At 36.3% G+C, this 24,302-nt stretch overlaps 2 non-coding genes and 1 pseudogene across 2 annotated transcripts; all 3 read right to left on the reverse strand.

Annotated features, from left to right (window-relative positions):
- Positions 1-6,298: 6,298 nt before the first annotated feature.
- LOC132267715 (U2 spliceosomal RNA) lies at positions 6,299-6,406 on the reverse strand (annotated as a pseudogene).
- Positions 6,407-8,169: 1,763 nt separating this feature from the next.
- On the reverse strand, positions 8,170-8,365 carry LOC132267958 (U2 spliceosomal RNA). The gene has a single exon (XR_009469143.1). It is a non-coding gene; the product is annotated as a U2 spliceosomal RNA (small nuclear RNA).
- A 3,540-nt stretch (positions 8,366-11,905) lies between these two features.
- On the reverse strand, positions 11,906-12,107 carry LOC132268063 (U2 spliceosomal RNA). Its single transcript, XR_009469203.1, has one exon. It is a non-coding gene; the product is annotated as a U2 spliceosomal RNA (small nuclear RNA).
- Between the last annotated feature and the right edge of the window lie 12,195 nt (positions 12,108-24,302).

The following is a 24,302-nucleotide window of genomic DNA, read 5'->3' on the forward strand; positions in this document are numbered from 1 at the left end:
GATACATATATATATATATATATATATATATATATATATATATATATATATATATATATATCGGGTTTGGAAGCATTGAAAGAGCACTTCAAGAACTCAAAGTTCCTAGGGGAGGCGGAGGATTACATGCCAGTGGTGTTCTCGCCACCTCGAGATGGGCGGCGCCACTTGACGGAGCCCATTCCCATAGTTAACCGCCCCACCTCTCCTCATCACCTGTGTGGTTATAAGGACTTTCATCATAACAGATGGACGGTGGAGATAGGCCACAAGAAGAAGAAGATGAGGATGATGATGATAATGGCAATTATGACAATGAAGACAATGTACAAGTAATATAAGTTGGTGTTGGCTTTGCAATGTAGTGTTGAGCACTTGTAGCAGTGCTACGTCTGAATCAACATACAAAACAAGAAAATGAACCATATATGTGGTGATAAGTACTACTGGTACTGAGTACTACTACTGGGTATTATGAGTCGTAACTGGCAACAGCAGCTCGCAATGCCCAATGTGTGTGCTTGTTGAGCTCCGAGCCTCAACCCCAATAGGCAATAGCAACAGACCCAGACCCAGACCCAGACCGTGTCATTCTTAGCTATATAGGTTCACCCACTAGCCCTTCCTCTTTAATTTCTCTCTCTTCATTGGTCACCATTTGCAACTTTATTATGAACGAAAATATTTTAGAGATACATTAATTAGCATCAACTATCAACTACTACTTATTGATGGGTTTTAGATACTACTATTTTCTTTTTAGGCGAAAGAGCAAAAAACGCTCTTAAACTATATTATTGTTGCATAATGCCCCCTTACATTATTTTTAGAAGCAAGTTGTGCCCCTCAACTATTAAAAGCAAGTAAAATGCCCCCTTGAAGGTCATCAGAGACAACTTTTCGACCGGCAAAGCGATACAATTACTAATTTATCCTTATTTATTAATTTATTATAAAATATATATATATTTTATTGATGTGAAATACCAACAATGCCCTCATATTTTTTATTTTGTTTTTTTTTTCTTCTTCAGTTTTCCCCACCGTGAAAAGCTGTAAGGCTGCCATTGCCGGCAGTGACGCCGGTGATTGCTACGGAACAGAGCTTCATGTGATCAACGACGGTGGTGAGATCGGAATTGACTTCAAAACAGGCCACATGAGGTGAGAGGTGTGAGCAGAGGAGTTTCATGAAGAGGCAAATTGTTAATCGCCGGACCTTTCCCAAATCCATTAGATTCCGAACCCCAAAGCCCCCCTCTCTCTAAACACACACACAATCTCTCTCTCTACAATGATAGAAACCGGTGCCCTCTGCTTCTCCACTCCTTCTTCTTCTCTCACTTCTACTTCTCGCACTAAAGAAACCTTTCCCTCTCTCCCTCCCTCACCTCTCACTTCGCTCGCCAATTTCTCTCTTCTTCGCCCTCAATCGCTCTCTTCCTTCGTCCATTTCAAAGCAAAGGCTTCGAATTCCGGCAATTTCCTCGGCGACGATCCGTTTGGATTCTATCCCTGGGATTCTTTCGACGAAGACAATGGTATGTTCTTGATTTCTTGCGTTTCTTTCTTGATGTTTCTCTTTAGACTAGATATTTTTAATTTTTTTTAGTTTGATTGCTTAGATGACTTTTTGTTCATTTATTCTCGATCAAGTTCACGTCTGACTGAATCTGAGATCTTATTGTATCTTGTAGGATTAATTAGGTTTTGATTTTTTAGTTAGAGAAATCTTGAACCCATGGTTGGTGATATGCATACATTAGGTTAGATATTCAAAGCACTATTCGGTCCTTTAAGGCTTCATTTGGATTGAGGGATTTGGAGAGAAAAAAAAAAGGGAAGGATAGTGATTAGTATGTTTGGATGGGAAGAATATGAGAGAAAAGAAAGGATTTGGAGGGATCAAATCCCTCATTTGGAATCTCTCCAAAATTGACACTGGAGGGATTTGGAGAGAAATGGAACTAATGACAAAAATAGCCTTGAGAGAAGGGGGCAAGCTTGAGAGTTGAGAGAAATCAAATTATTAATACATTTTTTCTGTTGATGTTCTGGTTGATATAGCTTCCCGACGACCTTTTTTGGCCTACTGATGTTCTGGTTGAGTCTTGGAGGCAAGGGATGGTGCAATTCCTTTTTTTCTAGCTTTCTTTTGTGCTGTAGCCCCAGATGCAGGGTTAATACATTTTTTTCCCAGTTTGCGGTTGATCCTCGGATGAAGGAACAGGGGCAATACATTTTTTCCCATATTCCTTTTGCAGTTGAGCCTCAGATGAAGGAGCAGCGATTGGAATAACAATTTCTTTCCCAGCATGCTCTTGGGGTTGAGACTCAGATGGTGGCACAACAATTCTCTGTTCTGCATTTTCTCTTTCTAGCTATTCAATGCATGTTTTATGGTTATCGGGTGAAAAATCAAATTCAAGACCATGATCTGTAATGCACGTAACAATTTGATTTCGTCTGTTCCTAAGTTCACCTTCCTCTGATTTCATCTGTTCCTAAAAGCCAGCAAGATTTTTTTTTTTTTTTTTTCAAGAAGTGGTTTAAACAGGGATATATATATTTCTAATAATAATAATAGAAAAACACATTTGGAAGATTGAACTTCCATTTTGTAGTTTGCAGTTGCAGAGAGAGAGAGAGGGGGGGGGGGGGGGGGAGGCTAAGAACGAGAATAGAGATGGAGGCTATTGGGGAGGCTGAAATCATTTGCCCTATTCAGGTAAGATGGAATTAGGGTTTACAAAGGGAAAGGTAAAAAAGGGTAAGATGATAAATTTTTTTTTTTTTTTTGTATCCATCAAAACAAGAATATTACCCATTCCTTTCTTTTCTTTCCTACCCATCCAAACATGAATACTATTATATCTATCATTTCCTTTCTTTTCTTTTCCCTCATAATCCTTCCCTTTCTTTTCTATCCTGTGTATCCAAACGAAGCCTAAATGCATTGAAAAAGCTTTTATCAATTATAAAGATATGAATTATTTCTTGTTCTTGGTTTCACTGTGAATAAATTATTTGAAAATCAAAAAGAAAGAAAACTTGGACTTTTGATTCTTTCCTTCCTATCCCAACTTGTTATAATGTTTTGAAGTTTTTGTTTATTTTATAGTATTAATAATTTAGGGCATTATTGGTATTTCACATTCATAAATTTAAAATTTTTATAATAAATGAATAAATAAGAGTAAATTAGTAATTGTATCTCTTTGCCGGTAAAAAAGTTGTCTCCGATGGCCTTAAAAGTGGGGCATTTTGCTTGCTTTTAATAGTTGAGAGGGGCAACTTACTTCTAAAAATAGTTCAAAGGGGGTATTATACAACAATTGTATAGTTTAAGGGTATTTTTTGCTCTTTTGCCTTCTTTTTATTTGTTTAGTTATAATTACATCGGAAGTATTGAACCATCTATTGCTGAAAAATATATTTGATTTTAGTATTTAATATTTTCAAGTATTTTTATATCCATGATGCATGTGTGAATTTAGCATATATGTTAGTGGATAGTAAATTATCTTAGTAGGAGTTAAGGTTATGTAAAATCAAAAGTCATGAGAGTTACAACAAGTAATGGTTATTTTAGTGGCTTAGTGAGAGTTATGCCTATTGAAGATTTTGTTAGTGGGAGAAATGAGAGTTATGGGCATTTATATATAATTTATAGATATGTGTTCTCAAGGTGTATAACCATGTACTCTACTAATTTTACTAGGATATAAGTGAAATAAAAGTTTTTTTCCTCTATTTTTATTCTCTTCCAAATAGTATAGTGTTGTGTGTGTAACTTAGGCCACTATTTCCAACATCTATTATCTCTTCAGTGCATTAGTTCTTTCTTCTTCTTTTTTCCTTTTATGCCACTCACATTTCTAGGGAGAGAGGGAGACAAAAGGAGGTAGCAGAACTGCAGATGCCACCCTCTCCCGTCATTACTTGGTTGGCAGATGGTTGCATCTGCCAAACCAGTTTTGTTTGCCTCATTTCTTTTCTTTTTGTAAGTCACGTCTTCCCTTCCCTTCAAATATAGCAGACTTTTTTGCTGTCAAGTGTCTTTTACTTCCTCTGGCTCACATTAGATCTGTTGTACCAACATTTTGCATTGAATTGTCAATTGGCATATCCAAGTGAATTACCAATTAGAACATCCAATTTTCAACAATTTAGCCTTCTCTAACAAAACACCATTTTGAATATATTTCTTCTAAATTATACATTGATTTCTGTTATTATAAAATATATATTTTATGTCAATTTTTTCACAAATGCAGATATTACGATTATACAAAGAATAATACTTACCTACTCACCCATCAGAGTCTAATGTGATCTAATAAAAAATATACACTAAAAAAAACGTACTTCTATATATATATATATATATATATATATATATATATATATATATATAAAGCGCATTCGCAAAAATATGTGAAAAAATAAAGGATATTGGACATTCCTAAAAGCCTTTTTGTTAGCAAAATCTTTTTCTACCGAAAATTTAAAAAGTTTTTTTGTGCGAAACAAATAAGTAATCAAACAATAATCCAATCAGAGATGTGGTTCAATAACAAATACACATGTAATCCAATCCAATCACAAATACACACTTGTTTGACCTACAAATACACATAATCCAATCACAAATACACACTTATTCCTATGTGATTGGCGTCAATGTAATCCTGTCCAAAGTATTTTTTTTGTTATAGGCCGAAAAGACAATTTATTTGGGTTATAAGCCCTTCTAGGTTATGGGCCTAAAAGTTGCTTCTTCGGCTGTAAACCAATTATAATGGGGGCACATCAATATAGTCCATTGTTAGTGGGCTCCTCAATGTAATTAAACCAGGCCCAGAGTAATTTGATACTAGATTTGGTTATAAGCCCTTCTGGGTCGTTGAAGATTATATTAGTGGGAGAAATGAGAGTTATGGGCATGTAATTCATAGATATGTGTTCTCAAGTGTATAACCATGTACTCTACTAATTTGATTAGGATATAAGTGAAATAAAAGTTTTTTTTCCTCTATTTTTATTCTCTTCCAAATAGTATAGTGTTGTGTGTGTAACTAGGCCACTAATTCCAACATCTATTATCTCTTCAGTGCATCAGTTCTTTCTTTTTCTTTTTTCCTTTTGTGCCACTCACATGTCTAGGGACAGAGAGAGACAAAAGGAGGCAGCAGAACTGCAGATGCCACCCTCTCCCGCCATTACTTGGTTGGCAGATGGCTGCATCTGCCAAACCAGTTTTGTTTGTCTCATTTCTTTTCTTTTTGTAAGTCTTGTCTTCCCTTCCCTTCAAATATAGCAGACTTTTTTGCTGTCAGGTGTCTTTTACTTCCTCTGGCGCACATTAGATCTATGGTACCAACATTTTGCATTGAATTTTTAATTGGCATATCTAAGTGAATTGCCAATTGGAACATCCAATTTTCAGCAATTTAGCCTTCTCTAACAAAACACCATTTTGAATATATTTTTTCTAAATTATACATTGATTTTTGTTATCATAAAATATATATTTAAGTCATTATTTTCACAAATGCAGATATTACGATTATACAAAGAATAATACTTACCTACTCACCCATCAAAGTCTAATGTGATCTAATAAAAAATATACACTAAAAAAAACGTACTTCTATATAAAAAAAAGCACATTCGCAAAAATGTGAAAAAATAAAGGATATTGGACATTCCTAAAAGCCTTTTTGTTAGCAAAATCTTTTTCTACCGAAAATTTAAAAAGTTTTTTTGTGCGAAACAAATAAGTAATCAAATGATAATCCAATCAGAGATATGGTTCAATAACAAATACACATGTAATCCAATCCAACCACAAATACATACTTGTCTGACCTACAAATACACATAATCCAATCACAAATACACACTTATTCCTATGTGATTGGCGTCAATGTAATCCTGTCCAAAGTATTTTTTTTGTTATAGGCCAAAAAGACAATTTATTTGGGTCATAAGCCCTTATAGGTTATGGGCCTAAAAGTTGCCTCTTTGGGCTGTAAACCAATTATTATGGGGGCACATCAATACAGTCCATTGTTGGTGGGCTCCTCAATGTAAGTAAACCAGGCCCAGAGTTTAAAGCCTTGCAAAGAGAATCAAAATTTGATACTAGATTTGGGTTATAAGCCCTTCTGGGTCATTGGCCTAAAAGTTGCCTCTATATCAAAATAGTCCATTATTGGTCATCCTCAATGTAAGTAATTTAAGCCCAGAGTTTTAAGCCTTGCAAAAGAGAATCAAAATTTGTTACTAAATTTAGGTGGGGTGCGCCAGGCCAAGATAGTAGTGCAACACCAAGGCGACACTCGAGAGCCCCAGCAGCATGAGATACAACACTTGATCTTAGCCAAAAGACCAAGAAAGGTATGCTTTGAATAAAACTGGGCCTCTTTTTTTTTATAATGAACTACTCACCCACTCTTCTTATTCACAACCAATGTGGGACAAAAGAGTTGAATCTACACACATATTTACCAAACAAAGTAGCCCAACTCTTGAGTTCTGTTTGGTTACTTGCTCGGATATTTTTTGAACACTTTTTGATTTGAAAACCAATTGAAACCTATAGTTATTTGTTAAAGTTTCAATTATACAATGGCCAGAATTAGACAAGGATAAATAGTTTGGAGACGTAAAACAAAATTTTGTTTATTTGCATCAAGATTTTGAGGGGCTCATTCAACACCAAATCGAAGATAGCAAAAGAGAAATAAGTGACTTGAAACCATAGATCTACTAAGGATACAATTCGAACTTCCAATTTAGTTGTCACAATGCTTCTAGCCCAATGCGTGTGTGTGATACACACACACACACACGCTCTTCAATATTCCAAATAAAGAAGTGATAAAAAAAAAAAAAAAAAATCCCTGAATTTCCTACATTCTCGGTATGGATAAATTTACTAGCCTGAAATGCCCGATGAGACTATTTGGTTGTCTTTCAAAGAGAGTAATGCTAATGACAGTCGCGACTATTAGCCACGTGGATAACCACCTCACTTGTCGCTAGCATCTTTCTTCTTGTTTAGGAGCACTGAATCGGGTTACATTTTTTTGCCTACGAAACTGAAATCTCAAACCACATTTGGTATAGAAACTCATAAGAGAAGTTGATTTTCTTCACGAGGAACATGTTAATAGTTCTACAAAGAAATGATTTCCTTTCACTTTTTTTGCAGTCAATACGCCCAACATTTTGAATAAGTAATACCCCAACATTTTGCATTGAATTGCCAATTGACATATCTAAGTGAATTGTCAATTGGAACATCTAATTTTCAGCCATTTAGCCTTCTCTAACAAAACACTGTTTTGAATATATTTATTCTAAATTATACATTGATTTTTGTTATCATAAAATATATATTTAAGTCAATATTTTCACAAATGCAGACATTACAATTATACAACGGATAATACTTACCTACTCATCACCTGTCAGAGTCTAATGTGATCTAATAACAAATATACACTAAAAGAAACGTACTTCTATATATAAAATTTTTTTAAAAAAAAAATTAAAAAAAAAAACGCATTCGTAAAAATATGTGAAAAAGAAGGAATATTGGACAGTCCTAAAAGCCTTTTCGTTAGCAAAATCCTTTTCAACTGTAAATTCAAGAAGTTTTTTTGTGCAACAAACAAATAAGTAATCAAAATAATTTGGATCAACTTTGACTTGAAAAATTGAACAAATTTATTTATGAGATGTGATTCAATAACAAATGCACGTATAATCCAATCAGATATGGTTCAATAACAAATACACATATAATCCAATCCAGTCGCACTTGTCTTGCCTACAAATACACATAATCCAATCACAAATACACACTAATCATGCCCATGTATACACAGTTGTCCTACCTATGTGATTGGCGTCAATGCAAAATCTAATCACAATGCATTGGCCAAAATATTTTTTTTGTTATAGACTGATAAGACACTTTATTTGGGTTTAAGCCCTTCTAGGCTATGGACCTTAAAGTCATCTCTTTGGGTTGTAGGCCATTATTATGTTGGAAAAACAATATAGTACATTGTTGGTGGGCCCATACTAAACGCAAGTAAACTCAGGCCCAGAGTTTCAAGCCTGGCAAAGAGAATCAAAATTTTGTAGCAGATTTGGGTGGGGTGCGCCAAGCCAAGGTAATAGTGCAACACCAAGGCGACACTTGAGAGCCCCAGCAGTAAGCTACTGTGATGGGCCCTCCCCCTCAAAAAATAAATTTAATATCATGTGGGCCATTAGCCCACGTATCAGAAATTAAACTGATAAGAACAGATACTACACTTGATCTTAACCAAAAGGCCGAGAAAGGTATGCTTTGAACATTAATGGGCCTCCTCTTTTATAATTAGCTACTCTCTCCACTCTTCTTTCTCATAATCTATTTGGGACAAAACAGTAGAAGCTACACACATATTTACCAAAGAAACTTGCCCAGCTTTTAAGTTCTATTTGGGTATGTGCTCTGATATTTTTTGAGCACTTTTTTAGTTGAAACTTTAAACCCAATTGAAGATTTGCTTTCAGAAGTTACATGTTTGGTGGTAACCTCAAACTGGAAGTGAAAACAAGGAAGCAGAGAACTGGTATGTTCTTTCTTGCAGAAAAATAGGTAGCATTGGAAGAAATGATATAGATCCATAGTTATTCGTCAAAGTTTCAATTATTCAATGACCAGAATTAAACAAGGATATATAACTCGAAAACACAGAACAAAAATTCGTTTATTTGCATCAAGCTTTCGAGGGGCTCATTCGAGACTTGCTCCAACTATTAGCTTTGGTTTTCGCTAATCGGGGTAGAGATGGGCAAAAGAGAAATAAGTGACTTGAAGACCATAGATTCAGCAGTATTCTAGAGGGAATGCAGGCTTTGACTTAATTAGAGTTCTACTGGGATCTCAAATTGAACTTCCAATTTAGCTGTCAGAATGCTTTTGGCACCGGCGGGTGTGTGTGTGTGTGTGTGTGTGTGTGAGAGAGAGAGAGAGAGAGAGGGAGAAAGAGAGATTTACTTAAGTAGTCCAAATAAAGAACTGGTACAGACCCTTCCCAGAAATAGATGCACATAAAGAACTAGATATATTACATCAGTGAAGTTTTACAGTGTCTCAGTAAACTAAAATAAATCACAGGTTGGATACAACACATCTAAATAAAAGCTAATTATGTTGCCAAGTATCATCACGATTCACTAACATTACATAACTGACCACATTGTTAGCTTGAGAGGTATCTAATCTACTGCCACCCTCCCCAAGGAGAGAAGGTGCTAATATAAAAAATTTGAATTGATATGTAAACATATATCAGATTGTATTTAAATATTGTTATCATCAATGGAGTTGCTAATTAGCTAGTCGTATGAATAGAATGCAAACATAGTCATTGGCAAGCACCTATAGGATCAATATTCTTGTTGTTTGGCAATTCATTCTCTAGTTATAGATATGGATTACCTTAATTAGTAATGCTAGTGACAGTCACGACTATCAGTCATGTGGGAACCACCTCATCTATGTGGGGACCACTTCATTCAATCGCCAAAATTGTCACGCTTATCGCTAGAATCTCTCTTCTTGTTTGGGAACACCGAATCGGGCTACACTTTTTGCGTGTGAAACTGGAATCGCAAACAATATTTGGTATTGAAACCTGTAAGAGAAGTTGATTTTCTTCATAAGGAACATATCAATAATAGTTGTATAGAGAAATGACTTCCCTTCACTTTTTTACAGAGTCAATACCCCCAACATTTTGAGTAGGCATATCTAAGTGAATTGCCAATGGGAACATCCAATTCTCTAACAAAGCAACTTTTTAAAATATATTTATTCTAATTTATACATTGATTTCTGTCATTATGAAATATGTATTTAAGTCAATTTTTTCATAAATGTTGTGACAACCCGGATTTTTAGGATTTTAATTTATTTCATGATTCGTAGTTGTTAAGATTGGGTATGTAATTTTAATTGGAGACTTACCCAATTGGAGATTTTGGGTTATTAATATTTTGTTTTTTAGTGTTAATTTTAGTAAATTAATTTTATTTAATCATTTATTTATTAAGTTAGTGGAGTTTTGTACAGGATTATTGGAATCAAATGGTGATGCTGTAGCCGAAATAGGAAGAGGAAAGAGAAGTGGTAATGGTGGGCGGGTCTCACCAAAATGATGTTTAATGGTTAGTTGATTTTGTTACATATATATATATATATATATGTATGTAATTTGTTGGTGATGAGGGCTGCCAACAGAGATAGAGAGAAAGAAAAGAAGAAAGGAAATGGTGTGTTTGGCGGGTCCCATGGGTTGAATTGTTGGGCCAAATTCATTGTGCATGTGGGTTTATATTGTGATAATGCTTTCTGATAGAAATATTAAGATAGAAAGAAATGATATATATATATATATATATATATATATATATATATATATGTAATTTGTTGGTGATGAGGGCTGCCAACAGAGATAGAGAGAAAGAAAAGAAGAAAGGAAATGGTGTGTTTGGCGGGTCCCATGGGTTGAATTGTTGGGCCAAATTCATTGTGCATGTGGGTTTATATTGTGATAATGCTTTCTGATAGAAATATTAAGAGAGAAAGAAAAGATGAAAAAAAAAAAAAAAAAAAAAAAACAAGAATGAAATGACGAGGAGCAGCAGGCGGGCTAGCCGAGATGTAACGTAAAGAAAAAGGTGGCGGGGCCCACTAACTGATTCGTTCGGCCAAAAATTTGTGGGCTTCACGTTGGTTTGGTCTGATGTATAGGAATTAGATATTTTTGAAGTTTGTTTGGTGAGCAGTTGGTGGGCTTGTGTCGGTGGAATGCATTTGCCTATATATTTGAGTATTGAGGGTCACTAAGTTAGTATATAGAGAAGGAAAAAAAAAATAAAGGAAAGTTGAGAGATAATGAGCCGAGAGCGAAGACACTGAGAGTTTGAGGATAGAGAGGGAGCCGAGAGTTGCAGAGGAGGCCGGTGCTTGAGGCTTTGATGATCTAGTAAAGAAATTATTTTTCAGTGTAGGGTTCTCTATACCTTGAATGGCTTGGGGTGATTTTGCTTCAATAATTTTGATTAAATGTTTTAATTAAATGCATATGTATTTTGCATATAAACTCACATGACTATGTATATTTTGTGAAGTTGTTTTATTAAACCTTCATGAAATTCTTGTTATGGTTTTTCCTACTGGGACTTTTAGTCTCACCACCCTCCAGTTTCAGGTATCGAAGATGAACGGGGATTCTAGATTCGGGCTTAGCCTGAAGAGTTGGCGTTGCGAGATTTAAATTTTTTTCTATTTGGAGAATTTTTGTGTATATTTGAGGAAATTGATTTTGTATGATCCTAGTATATTTTGATGTATTTTGAGTTGAATAAATTAAGGATTTTATTGGAATTTTTGGGTCTTAACGAAATGGTATCATGGCATTTTGTTAGCATTTTCGAGGCGTGACAAATGCACATGTTATAATATCAAAAGACAGTGAGATTTAATATTGTTCAGTGTGATTCAATACTGTTCAGTGTAATCCAATACTGCTAGTGTATAATCCAATTCAGTCATGTGAGTTACAAACAAATGCAATATTGGAGGTCTCTTCTGACCCAACAAAAATATGTAATTGTCAATTGTCCAAAACGCAAACTCTTTTTTGAAATATTTTGTTATGGGCCAGAAAGACACTGGTTGGGCCAAAAAGACACCTGAAAAATAAGCCATTACATGGGCCCATCCAACTATTTTAGGTCCCATCAAAAATAATGTGGGAGTCTTAACAAAAAGAAAGATTGGCCCAAAATTTCAATTCTTGCATGGAGAATCAAAATTTGGTACTTGATTTGGGTGGGGTGCGCCAGGCCAAGGGAATAGTGCAACACCAAGGCGAAGCTCGAGTGCCCCAACAGCAAGCTACTATGATGGGCACTCCCCTTCAAAAAATAAATTTAATTTCGTGTGGGCCATTGGCCCTGGCCCACGTATCAGATATTAAACTGATAAGAACAGATACTACATTTGATCTTAGCCAAAAGGCCGAGAAATGTATGCTTTGAATAAAGCTGGGCCTCCTTTTTTATAATAACCTACTCTCCCACTCTTCTTATTCATAACCAATGTATGACAAAAGAGTAGAATCAACAATTAGTTTATTTGCGTCAAGCTTTTGAGGGGCTCATTCAACACCAAATCGAAGATAGGCAAAAGAGAAATAAGTGACTTGAAACCATAGATTCAACAATAATCTAGAGGGAATGAGGGTTTGACTTAACCAGAGATCTACTAAGGTTTCAATTTAAACTTCCAATTTAGCTGTTAGAATGCTTTTGGCCCGATGCGTGTGTGTGAGATATATACTTCAATAGTCCAAATAAAGAAGTGATAAAAAATGTCCCTGAATTTCCTACATTCCCAATACGGATAAATTTACTAGCCTGAAATGCCTTATGAAACTATTTGGTACTCTTGGCATATCTAAGTGAATTGCCAATTGGAACATCCAATTTTCAGCCATTTAGCCATCTCTAACAAAACACCGTTTTGAATTGTTTAAATTGAATTGTTTTATTTTTAAGTCCAAGCATACCTTCTTGTAGAAGGCATCGGCCCGTGTGGAGGCATTTATTTGTTTTAAGTGCATTGATATTATTGAGGAGTTTGGGAACATCGTATATGGAGGTTGAAATTTTGAAATGTTGGTGTGTTGACTTGTTCTAGTGCATGCATGGTCGTAGATCACTTAATCGTCCTCTTGCTCCTGTAAATCAAAATCTCGAAATTTTTCTTAGGCGTTTAAGAAGTAGTACTAGGGATTGTCATCTTAATCTTTCAAATTTTGATCTTCCATCACCTTTAATGGAAGATCCAATTGAAGATCCCATTGTAGATCTTGGTCATGTGGATCATAATGGTGCGCACCACCTACCACAAGTTCATATTATGGATCCTCAAGGTGTGCATCCACCCTTGGGAATGCCACAACCAGTTAATTATGCGGTGCAACAACCTAATCTAGGGATGCCAAGCCCAAATGTTGTTCCCCCAATTGGTGAGCAACAACAATAATAAGTTCAAATGGCATACCCTCAACAAGGTCAAATGGCATATCATCAACAAGGTCAAATGCCATATCCTCCTCTCAATCCTCTCAATCCTCCAATGGTCCTTAGGGATCGTTACACTCTAAATCAATATAATGCACCCACTTGCATTCAATTACCAAATTTTCGTGCTCATCATTATGAGATTAAGGCTTCCACCATTAACATGTGCCCCCTTTTCTATGGGTTGAGCAATGAAGAGCCTTATAAACATTTAGATGAGTTTTTGGAAGTCTGCTCCACCGTGAAAATCACGGATGTTCCGGAAGAAGTCCTAAAAATGAAGCTTTTCCCTTTCACTCTTCGGGATAAAGCTAAATATTGGTTCAATAACTTGCGGCCGAATACAATTACCTCTTGGGCACAATTGCAACAAGAGTTCTTAAAGAAGTATTACCCCGCAAGTCGAACTGATGCCATGAGAACTTCCATTCGTGAATTTAAACAACAAGAAGGAGAACCGCTTCATGAAGCATGGGAACGTTTGAAAGACTTGCTACGGAAGTGTCCACATCATGACATTCCTAAGTGGCAATTAGTTCAATATTTCTTTTCAAGTTTATCCGATGCCAATAAGGGCATTGTTGATGCTTCTTGTGGCAGAAGCTACATTGAAAGAAATGAAGATGAAATTTGGCAACTTTTCGAAAAAATGAGTGAAAACTCAATGCATAGATCTTCATCTTCTAGGGGTAGTCGCCTGGCACATATGGGAGGAAAGAAAGCTATAAATCAAATAGACTCTTCCATGGAAATTGCCGCTGAGGTCAAAAATCTTACTCAAAGGTTTGATACATTCCTTTTGAATCAAGATCGGGCAACTCAATCATATCCTCACCATTCCAATGAAATGTGCATGACTTGTTCTAGTTACACTCACCATACTTCAAATTGCCCTCTTGGACAAATTATACCAAGTGAGTCTCAAGAACAAGCAAATGCAGCTTTCATTCATCAAGGGAACAACCCTTATTCCAACACTTACAATCCGGGGTGGAAAAATCATCCTAACTTTGCATGGAGAAATCAAGGAGACGGTGCAAACCCTCCTCAAACTCAAGGTTACCAAGCAAAGTATGTTCCCCCACATCTCCAAAATCAAAATCAGAATTCTCAAGGTTACCGTCCTTCATTTTATCCTCAGAATTCTCAATCCTATTCTTAACCTCAAGCACCAAATTCTCAATCTTACTCTAATCCAAATCAAGCGCCTCCTAAAAGTTCCGCTTTTGAGGACAAAGTCTTGCAAGCTTTAGGTAATCTTCAAAAAGATAATCAACTATTTCATTCTCACTCTCAATCAATTGCAAAGCTTGAAGCTTAAATTGGGCAATTAGCTAATTCTTTAAATGTGAGAGAAAAAGGTAAGTTACCTAGTCAAACTGAGACCAATCCTAAGGGGCAATTTATGGCGCAAGCAAGTCCTTCATCAGAATTTTCTGGAAATGAGCAAGTTCAAGCAATTACTACCTTGAGGAGTGATAGGAAAGTGGATAATAAGGTAGAGGTACCTAAGGAGGATAATGAACAGAAGCAACCAAGTGGTAGCATCCGTCCCATTCCAAATCCTATTCCTATTTCTTTGGATGCTAGTGGTTCCAAAATGGACATTCCGTCATCTTTATCATCATCTCCCTAATTAAAGAAGCCTTATAAGCCAAAAGCTCCATTTCCTCAAGCTTTGAGAGAGACTTCATCATTTGGGAGACAAGAAGGAAAAATTCATGATATGATGCAAGTGTTTAAACAAGTGAAAATCAATCTTCCTCTTCTAGATGCAATTAGGCAAATTCCACCATATGCAAAGTTCTTGAAGGACTTGTGCACACAAAAGTGGAAGAACAAGGGAAGGGACCTTAAGAAAGTGCTTTTAACAGAACAAGTGAGTTCCATCATTCTGTCTAACACTCCTCCTAAGTTCAAGGATCCGGGTGCTCCGACCATTTCTTGTGTTATTGGAAACCAAGAGGTTCGTAGAGCTCTCCTTGATTTAGGTGCAAGTATCAATCTCATTCCATACTCTGTTTACTTACAGTTAGGGTTAGGGGACTTGAAGCCAACATCGGTAGTAATCCAACTAGCCGATAGATCAATTAAGAAACCAAAGGGGATTGTTGAGGATATTCTAATTAAGGTTGATAAATTTTATTTCCCGGTTGATTTTGTGGTACTAGATACTGAGCCAGTCCCTAATCTCACCAATCACATTCCAGTTATCCTAGGAAGGCCATTCCTTGCCACTGCCAATGCCACCATTAATTGTAGATCCGGCATTATGGACATCTCTTTTGGCAACATGATGGTTAAGCTTAATGTATTCAATGCAAGTCAACATCCCACAGATGAAGACGAGTATTTCCTAGTAGATGTCTTGGATGAAACCATAGAGGAGACTCTTCCCCCTATTTTATCTAAGGACCCTCTTGAGGCGTGCCTTTGCGAAATGTTTGAAAGTTGTGGTTTTGACACAGAATGATCCATAAGTGAGGTGAATGCTTTAATGGACTCTGTGGCCACTTTGGATTACCCACCTTGGAAAAGCAAGAAAGAACCTCTTCCTTCACTCTCTAGTACTCCACCAGTTCCATCTCTCATCTCTCCTCCTATTCTTGAGCTTAAGCCCCTTCCATCAAATTTGAAATACGCCTTCTTAGGCCCAAAAGAGACTCTTCCAGTCATCATTGCTTCCAATCTTGAAAATGACCAAGAGAATGATCTTTTGGAAGTGCTTAAAGCTAACAAAGAAGCCATTGGATGGAGTGTGGCTGACTTAAAAGGCATTGACCCTTCTATTTGTATGCATCGCATACACATGGAAGAGGATGAAAAGCCATTTAGGGATGCTCAAAGGAGATTGAACCCAAATATGAAGGAAGTTGTCATGAAGGAGGTTGTGAAACTTCTAGATGCGGGAATCATTTATCCTATCTCTGATTCCAAGTGGGTTAGTCCAACTCAAGTGGTTCCCAAAAAGTCGGGAATCACAGTTGTTGAAAATGCTAAGGGTGATCTCATCTCGAAACGCACCGCCACTTCATGGCGTGTTTGCATAGATTACCGAAAGCTGAATTCTGCCACTAGGAAAGACCATTTTCCATTACCTTTCATTAACCAAATCTTGGAAAGATTGGCTGGGCAACAATACTATTGCTTCCTAGATGGTTATTCGGGGTACAATCAAGTGGCCTTAGATCCATTGGATCAAGAAAAGACCACATTCACATGTCCTTTCGGTACATTTGCTTATCGACGGATGCCTTTCGGATTGTGCAATGCTCCTGCCACTTTCCAAAGGTGTATGATGTCAATTTTTTCGGACATGGTGGAGAAGTATTTAGAAGTCTTCATGGATGACTTCTCGGTTTTTGGGTCCTCATTTGATTCGTGTCTCCAAAATCTTAAAAAAGTGCTTCAAAGATGTCGTGAGACTAATCTTGTGTTAAGTTGGGAAAAGAGCCATTTCATGGTTCAAGAAGGAATCGTGCTTGGACATGTCATCTCTAAAAGAGGAATAGAAGTAGATAGAGCGAAAGTTGAGCTAATTTCTGAATTGTCTCCACCTACTACGGTGAGAGAAATCCGTTCTTTTCTAGGACATGCCGGTTTTTATCGCCGGTTCATCAAAGACTTTAGCAAAATTGCTAGACCCTTGTGCAACCTTCTTGCCAAAGAGACTCCATTTGTCTTTGATGAAGCATGCCTAAATGCTTTTCATCAACTTCGTACTCTTCTATCATCCGCTCCCATCATGCAACCTCCAAATTGGTCATTACCATTTGAGATTATGTGTGATGCTTCCGACTTCGCAATGGGTGCTGTTTTGGGGCAAAGGGTAGGTAAACTACCATATGTTATATACTATGCGAGTAAGACTTTCTCAGGTGCCCAATTGAACTATTCTACCACCGAGAAAGAGTTCCTTGCCGTAGTATATGCCATTGATAAATTTCGGTCATATCTCTTAGGATCCAAGGTAATTGTGTTTTCCGATCATGCCGCTCTGAGGCATCTTTTAATGAAAAAGGAAACCAAACCTCGCTTGATAAGATGGATTCTACTTCTTCAAGAATTTAACTTTGAAATCAAGGATAAAAAGGGCTCCGACAATGTCGTTGCCGATCATCTGTCTAGATTAATGGTTGAATCTTCTCCAAATCTTAAAATTCATGAATCATTTCCGGATGAACAACTCTTTCAAATCTCAAATGGGACGTACCTTGGTTCGCCGACATTGTTAATTATCTTGTAACCGGCAAACTTCCCATTACTTGGTCAAAACAAGAAAAGGACCGATTCTTTGCTACCATCCGGAAATACTTTTGGGAAGATCCCATTTTGTTTCGTTATTGCCCGGATCAAATCATCAGGAGATGTGTGCCGGAAAGTGAAGTTCCGAGCATCCTTGCATTTTGTCACACACTTGCTTGTGGTGGGCATTTTAGTGGAAAAAAGACTACTTTGAAGGTTCTTCAAAGTGGGCTCTTCTAGCCCACTATCCACCGAGATGCCTATAACTTTTGTAAGGTGTGTGTTCGGTGTCAAAAGTTGGGATCAATGTCAAAAAGAGACGTGATGCCCTTAACTTCAATCTTTGTAGTTGAAATCTTCGATGTATGGGGCATAAACTTTATGGGACCATTCCCAATATCTTATGGCTTTCAATACATCCTCGTTGCCGTTGATTATGTTTCAAAGTGGGTTGAGGCTTGTGCTACCAAAACGAATGACCACTCCGTGGTAATTGTATTCGTTAAATCAAATATCTTTGCTCGTTTTAGTATGCCAAGGGCTATGATAGGTGATGGAGGAAAACATTTCTGTAATCAATTCTTGAAGCAACTTTTCTTGAAATACTCCGTCACACATAAAGTGGCCACTCCCTACCATCCCCAAACAAGTGGGCAAGTCGAGGTGTCAAATAGGGAAATCAAGCATATTCTTGAGAAAACTGTCAATCCGACCCGAAAAGATTGGTTAAGAAAATTGAACGATGCTTTGTGGGCTTACCGGACAGCTTACAAGACTCCAATAGGCATGTCTCCATATAGACTTGTTTATGGGAAGCCTTGTCATCTTCTGGTTGAGCTAGAACACAAAGCACTTTGGACAATAAAAAGGCTCAACTTTGATCTTGATAAGGCTGGAAAGGACCGTTTACTCCAACTCAATGAGCTAGAGGAATTGAGAAATGATGCCTATGATAGTTCAAAAATTTACAAGGCAAGGACAAAAGCATTTCATGATAAACATATTGTGAAAAAGTCCTTTGAAGCCGATCAAAAGGCTTGGTTATTCAACTCTAGGCTCAAATTTTTCCCTGGAAAGCTTCGAACCAAATGGGAAGGCCCTTATCAAATTAGCTCCGTCTCACCTCACGGGGCTGTTCAACTTAAAAATCTAAAAGATGAAGGGACTTTCAAAGTTAATGGTCAAAGGCTTAAACCATACATTGATGGACAAAATTTTCAAAGAAATGTGGAATCTGCCCTCTTGGTAGATCCCATTTACTTTGAAGATTGAGAACATCTCACGTCTTTCTAGCGACGTTAAACACTAGTTGTATCGAGTTTCTCCTTCGTTGCATTTTAATTTCCATTTTATTATTATTTTTCCTTTTGTACATTTATGCATTTTTAAATTTAAAAAAAATTAAAAAAAAAATTGTAAATAAGTAATGTAGGTTGGTGTTTGATTTTATTTTTATTTTATTATTATTATTTTTATTATTTTTGTATATATTTCATGTTAATTTTGATTTATTCAAAAATATAAAAAAATTTTAAAAAAGTATTAATTAGTATAGGTTGATAAGTGATTTTATTTCAATTTTATTTATTATTATTTTTATTTTATTTTTTATCTATTTTTCATTTTAGTGTATATATTCTTTTTAGTTTTGTTTTGTTTTATTTTTTTTGTTTATTTATTTATTTTTATTATTATTATTATTATTTTTTTTTTTAAAAAAAAAAAAAATTTTGAAAAATTGAAAAAAAAGGAAAAAAGAAAGATCGATCCCCAAAATGGGTAGGAGATCGATCCCATTTTCTTGGTAGAGAGTAACAAAAAAATAGGCCAAGTGGATTGATCCCCCGTCCAAAGGGATCGATCCCATTTTACTTATATTTCTCCCTTCTCATTAAACAGTGAAGGGGACATTTTTTGCCTAAAATTGTCGATCCCCCGTCAAAGCAGATCGATCGCCCCTTAGCTTTGTTGTGCCCTACCTTCAATCTCCAAAATACATTCCTCTCTGTTCTCCCAGTTTCGAGTCGCCACTCTAAATTTCCTCCTGGCGTTCACGGTGTACAGGAACCCACAATCTTCCGCTGATCTCTTCTCCTCTTCCACGGTGTCGCGGCTGTTAAAAACGGCGCCATGGTTCTGAGTTCTTCTCCGCCGATGGTTTGAGTTCGCCGTTGGCTTCACCTTTTATTTTCCGACGCGGCTGTTCCTTTCGGCGATTCAGATCGCGGCTGCGTCTTCTAACAGCGATCACGGCCGGTTCGTTCTCCGGCGCCGCGGTTGGGTCGTTCTCCAGCGATCTCGGATAAGACGCTGTTATGCGTTGCCTCTTTCGTTGTTCTTCAAGCGCCGTGCCTGGGTCATATTCCGGCGTTGATTTTGGGTCGCCGTTCTTTAGCGATCGCATCAAGGTCGCTGTTTTTCTCCGGCGATTTCGGCTGGGTTCTCTGTCGCGCTTCTGGGTCGCTTTTCTCCGGCGATTTCGACTGGGTTTTCCTTCGGCCGCCGGTTTGAGACTCGTCCTTTATTCTCCAGTGATCGCGGCTGGTCTTTCCGACGAGCGTCTGGGTCGTCTTTCTGAAAAAAAATAAAAAAATAAAAAATAAAAAAAAACAGCAGCGGCGTTGCATCTGCTTTCTTTCCGGCGTCGCATCTGTTCATCTTCCAGCGCCATTTCCTGGTTCTTGTTTAATTCGTCGGCGTCGTGGCTGTCTGTTTTCTTCCGGCCATGCTTGAATCAGTCCGATTCTGGATTGGTCCTCTCCGGCGAGCTTATGACTCGTCGTTTTCCCCAGCGATTTCGGCGGCTGGTTCATCAAACGGCGTCGCGGCTGGGTTTGTCGTCGATTACAGCTTCGCAGTTCTCCGCCGTCGCTGTTGGGTCTCGCCGGCGATTCTTGGACTGGGTTTACCCAGTTCTGCAGGTTGTCTTCTCCGGCAAGCTTGTGATGTTAAAAAATAAATAAAAAAATAAAAAATAAAAAAAAAAGGAAGAAGAAGAAGGAAGGAAAAAGAAAAGGAAAAAATTAAATAAAAAAAAAAGAAAGAAAAATGGACTTGATGATTAAAAAAAAAAAAAGAAAAAAATTTTGGGGAAGTTTGCTTGTTGAATTTTGTTGGTTGATTTGCAGATTTTACAGTTTAAAAAAAAAAAAAAATTCAAAAATATTTGTTCCCGTTATGCCCTTCTGCTTAGTTATGCATGTTTTCATCTTTTACAAAGGGATTGATATCATATCTCTTTACATCTTATTCTATATTGTTTTAGAATGTATGTTTTACTTATCCCATTTGATATTTGATGTGAGTTGCTAGTGTGGCTTTTCTAGTAGGTTTTTGCATCCAAGTTTGGGGGAGACCTCTTTCGTCATGGATCATTGCCAGGCGTCATTAACTTTTGCCATCACGGTATACTCTTTCCATTTCTTTCATTGTTCTCATTGCACATTGAGGATAATGTGCAGTTTAAGTTTGGGGGTAAGGTAGCCTTGTTACATTCTACTTTAAGTTGAGCTTTAAATGCATGATTGAGATTTGAGATATATTTGGCAATGATTTCGAACTTTTGAAGCATAGTGCCTTTAAAAAACAAGTTGTTAGAGTCTAATACTTCTTGTATGCTCTAGGATGCCATTTAGGGGTAAATTTTAATTTTTGACATCATGTTTGCTTTTGTGGTACACATCATCTTGTTGGTTGAAAATGCTTTGAGAGTTGATTCTACAATTTTACATTTGCACTTGCGCACACTAGCATTCAATTTGTGGGGTACATGCTTAGTTGATTATTGTCTTGGTTTATCCCAATTGAGGTAGTATGTTTTGAAAGCTTTCATTCTTGATAAAATGACCTTGCAGAAAAGAAATAAAAACACTCACCAAAGGTGAAAAAAAAAAAAAAAAAAAAAAAAACTGCATTCTTTCAACATGTCAACTGATTAAAAAGGAAGACAAGGAAAGAATGTAAGATGTATGATTAGTTTGAGTTCGTAGCCTAGCTATTCCGAGTTATTACGCCCTTAGGAGTGTCTTTACACTTAACGCCCTAAGACCATCTGGTTTGGGAGTCGTTGGCTCAACGCTTGTTACATGGGGTGATTAGAGAGCTTAAGGAACTTGAACATTGCACATGGTCATACATAAAAATAAATAAATAAATAAATAAATAAATGTTTGATTGAATAACAAGGTTCATTAAATGTCTTGATGTCTGGTACTATATCTGTATGCTAGTTTGAGGGTAAGGCTACGCCATTACTTTGATTTGCTAGGATGGTAACACATTTTGATGCTGGTTCACTCAAAAAGGATGATAAAATTGATTCAATTTGCATGATTAACTTGCTTGATATGTGGAGGACCATTTTTGTTTACATGATGTTGAAATATTGAGAATAGCTTAGAAATGGCAGAAATTTGCATACTTGAAGTAGTCTACTTTAAACACTTATTTGATATGTGTCGTTACTTCTCAAGTAAGAAAGAGCTGTTGATGTTTGTGGGTACCATTTCTGGAAACCCTCACGAGACTTCACTCGTCCACTAGGGGTAACCTAGGGGTTTAAAAGGCTTGTTGCATATGCTAAATGCAACCGTGATCCCTACGAAAGTGGTGTTATCTTTATTTGCTTAATTAGTTCATAGTTGTATATATGTTTGTTTCATTTCCATGTTGTAGTTCATTGCTAGGGACTAGCAATATCTAAGTTTGGGGGTGTGATAAGTGCTTAAATGTTGCACATTTCAGCACCTAAGCTAGGGTATTTCAGTCTTTGCATCTATCTTAAGTTTATGTTTTAGTCCTAATTTATATTTATGTGTATTTCAGGGCAATAAAGTTAAAATGAGCTAAGAACGGTCCAATTAAGCCTTTTTGGAGTTAAGCAAAGATTTTCAGAAAATGGCACAAAGCGGTCAATCTCGGACCTTTGATGATGTTCCCAAAGATGGAGAAGCAAACCAAATAGCCTGGGGCAAAAATGGAGCTGAATAAGGCTTAAAGGAATTTTCCAACTCTGGGGGATCGATCCCCCAGGGTGGGGGATCAATCCCCCAGGACTTAGCAACATTGCATATTTTTATTTTAATGTTTGGGCTTATTTTGTAACCTAGTGGGCTTTAATAGGTTTATTACTTAAGCCCAGTGACGCCCATTGTTTTTAGGGTTAATATTTATTAGTTTAGTGATTTATTATTTGAAAAATTAAGTTTGAATTTATTATTATTTTTCTGTATCGTAGTATCGTATTTTCTCTCTGGAAAAACACGCGAAAAAAGAGAAAAAGCAAGAACAAGCTAGGGTTTGGAAGAAAAGTTCAGAGAAGATGAAGCAGATGATGGGGATTGTCCTGTCTTCGACTCCATCAACCATGAGTGGCTGATTCTTCTACTTAGGGTTGGATAAACCTTAAGCATGTAACCTATTCTCTCTCTATTTTCATACTTTTTGGGGATTAATTTATGTAATTAGTGTATAGTCTTGAATATTATGAATTAAATTCTTCCAATTGATTATCTGTATTAATCTCATATTGTCTTATGTGTGGTTAATTGATAAACAAATTTTACACATGAATTCTTTGTTAATTGATTCTTGTGATGGCTATGCATGGTATTGCTTAGTTGTAATTGTGTTTCAAATTGATGAAAAATGCTTCCATTTGATGGATGGTACTACATGTTTAGGTTAATTTGTTGTCTAATTAGTTTTAAATTCATGTTTAATTAGCTTAATTTAAGTTTAATTAATTTAATTGCAATTCAATTATTAGGTAAGTAGACCATCCATACTTATGTTTGAATTCCATTCTTTTTGTCACAATTGCATTATCTTCTAGGTTAATGTGTGTTAAATTTGAAACTTGGATTGATAAATCATGCTTTGAATGGGTAAATTGCACTACACTTAGTTTAATTGTCATTAGGTAGTTAGTTTAATTGTCATTAGGTAGTTGATTCATGCTTGAAATTGATGGTTTACACTTTTCATTGCACTTGTTAGCCACATATAGAATACATAATATTATTTCCCCAATTAGTTGAAAGTGAGTGAGTTAGGGAATGTGCTTAGTGGTGAATCCTACACCCTAAGTCTCTTTCCAATCTCTTAAACTCTATTTCTTTATTGCAATCATTTAGTTTAAAATTAGTTTTAATCACAAACAAAACCCTTTTGGCAATCACATAAGCACTAAAGTAGAATTCAATTCTGGAAAACCTATAATTGTTTAGATCTCTTGGGACGATCCCTGCTCACTTCATACTCCATAGTATAAGTGTTTAGAGGTTTTATAAATTTTAAAATATGGTGCCCACTTGACATTATTTCTAAACCTAAAGTGTTGTGCATTATTTTGTGCACACGCTCGAGTCGCACCATATAGCAGACTTTTTTGCTGTCAAGTGTCTTTTACTTCCTCTGGCGCACATTAGATCTGTGGTACCAACATTTTGCATTGAATTGTCAATTGGCATATCCAAGTGAATTACCAATTAGAACATCCAATTTTCAGCAATTTAGCCTTCTCTAACAAAACACCATTTTGAATATATTTCTTCTAAATTATACATTGATTTCTGTTATCATAAAATATATATTTTATGTCAATTTTTTCACAAATGCAGATATTACGATTCTACAAAGAATAATACTTACCTACTCACCCATCAGAGTCTAATGTGATCTAATAAAAAATATACACTAAAAAAAACGTACTTCTATATATATATATATATATATATATATAAAGCGCATTCGCAAAAATATGTGAAAAAATAAAGGATATTGGACATTCCTAAAAGCCTTTTTGTTAGCAAAATCTTTTTCTACCGAAAATTTAAAAAGTTTTTTTGTGCGAAACAAATAAGTAATCAAATAATAATCCAATCAGAGATGTGGTT

Source organism: Cornus florida, unplaced genomic scaffold, assembly GCF_030987335.1.
Source record: "Cornus florida cultivar Cherokee Brave unplaced genomic scaffold, ASM3098733v1 CherokeeBrave_3.0.0_Hap2_Chr07, whole genome shotgun sequence".
Classification (NCBI taxonomy): domain Eukaryota; kingdom Viridiplantae; phylum Streptophyta; class Magnoliopsida; order Cornales; family Cornaceae; genus Cornus; species Cornus florida.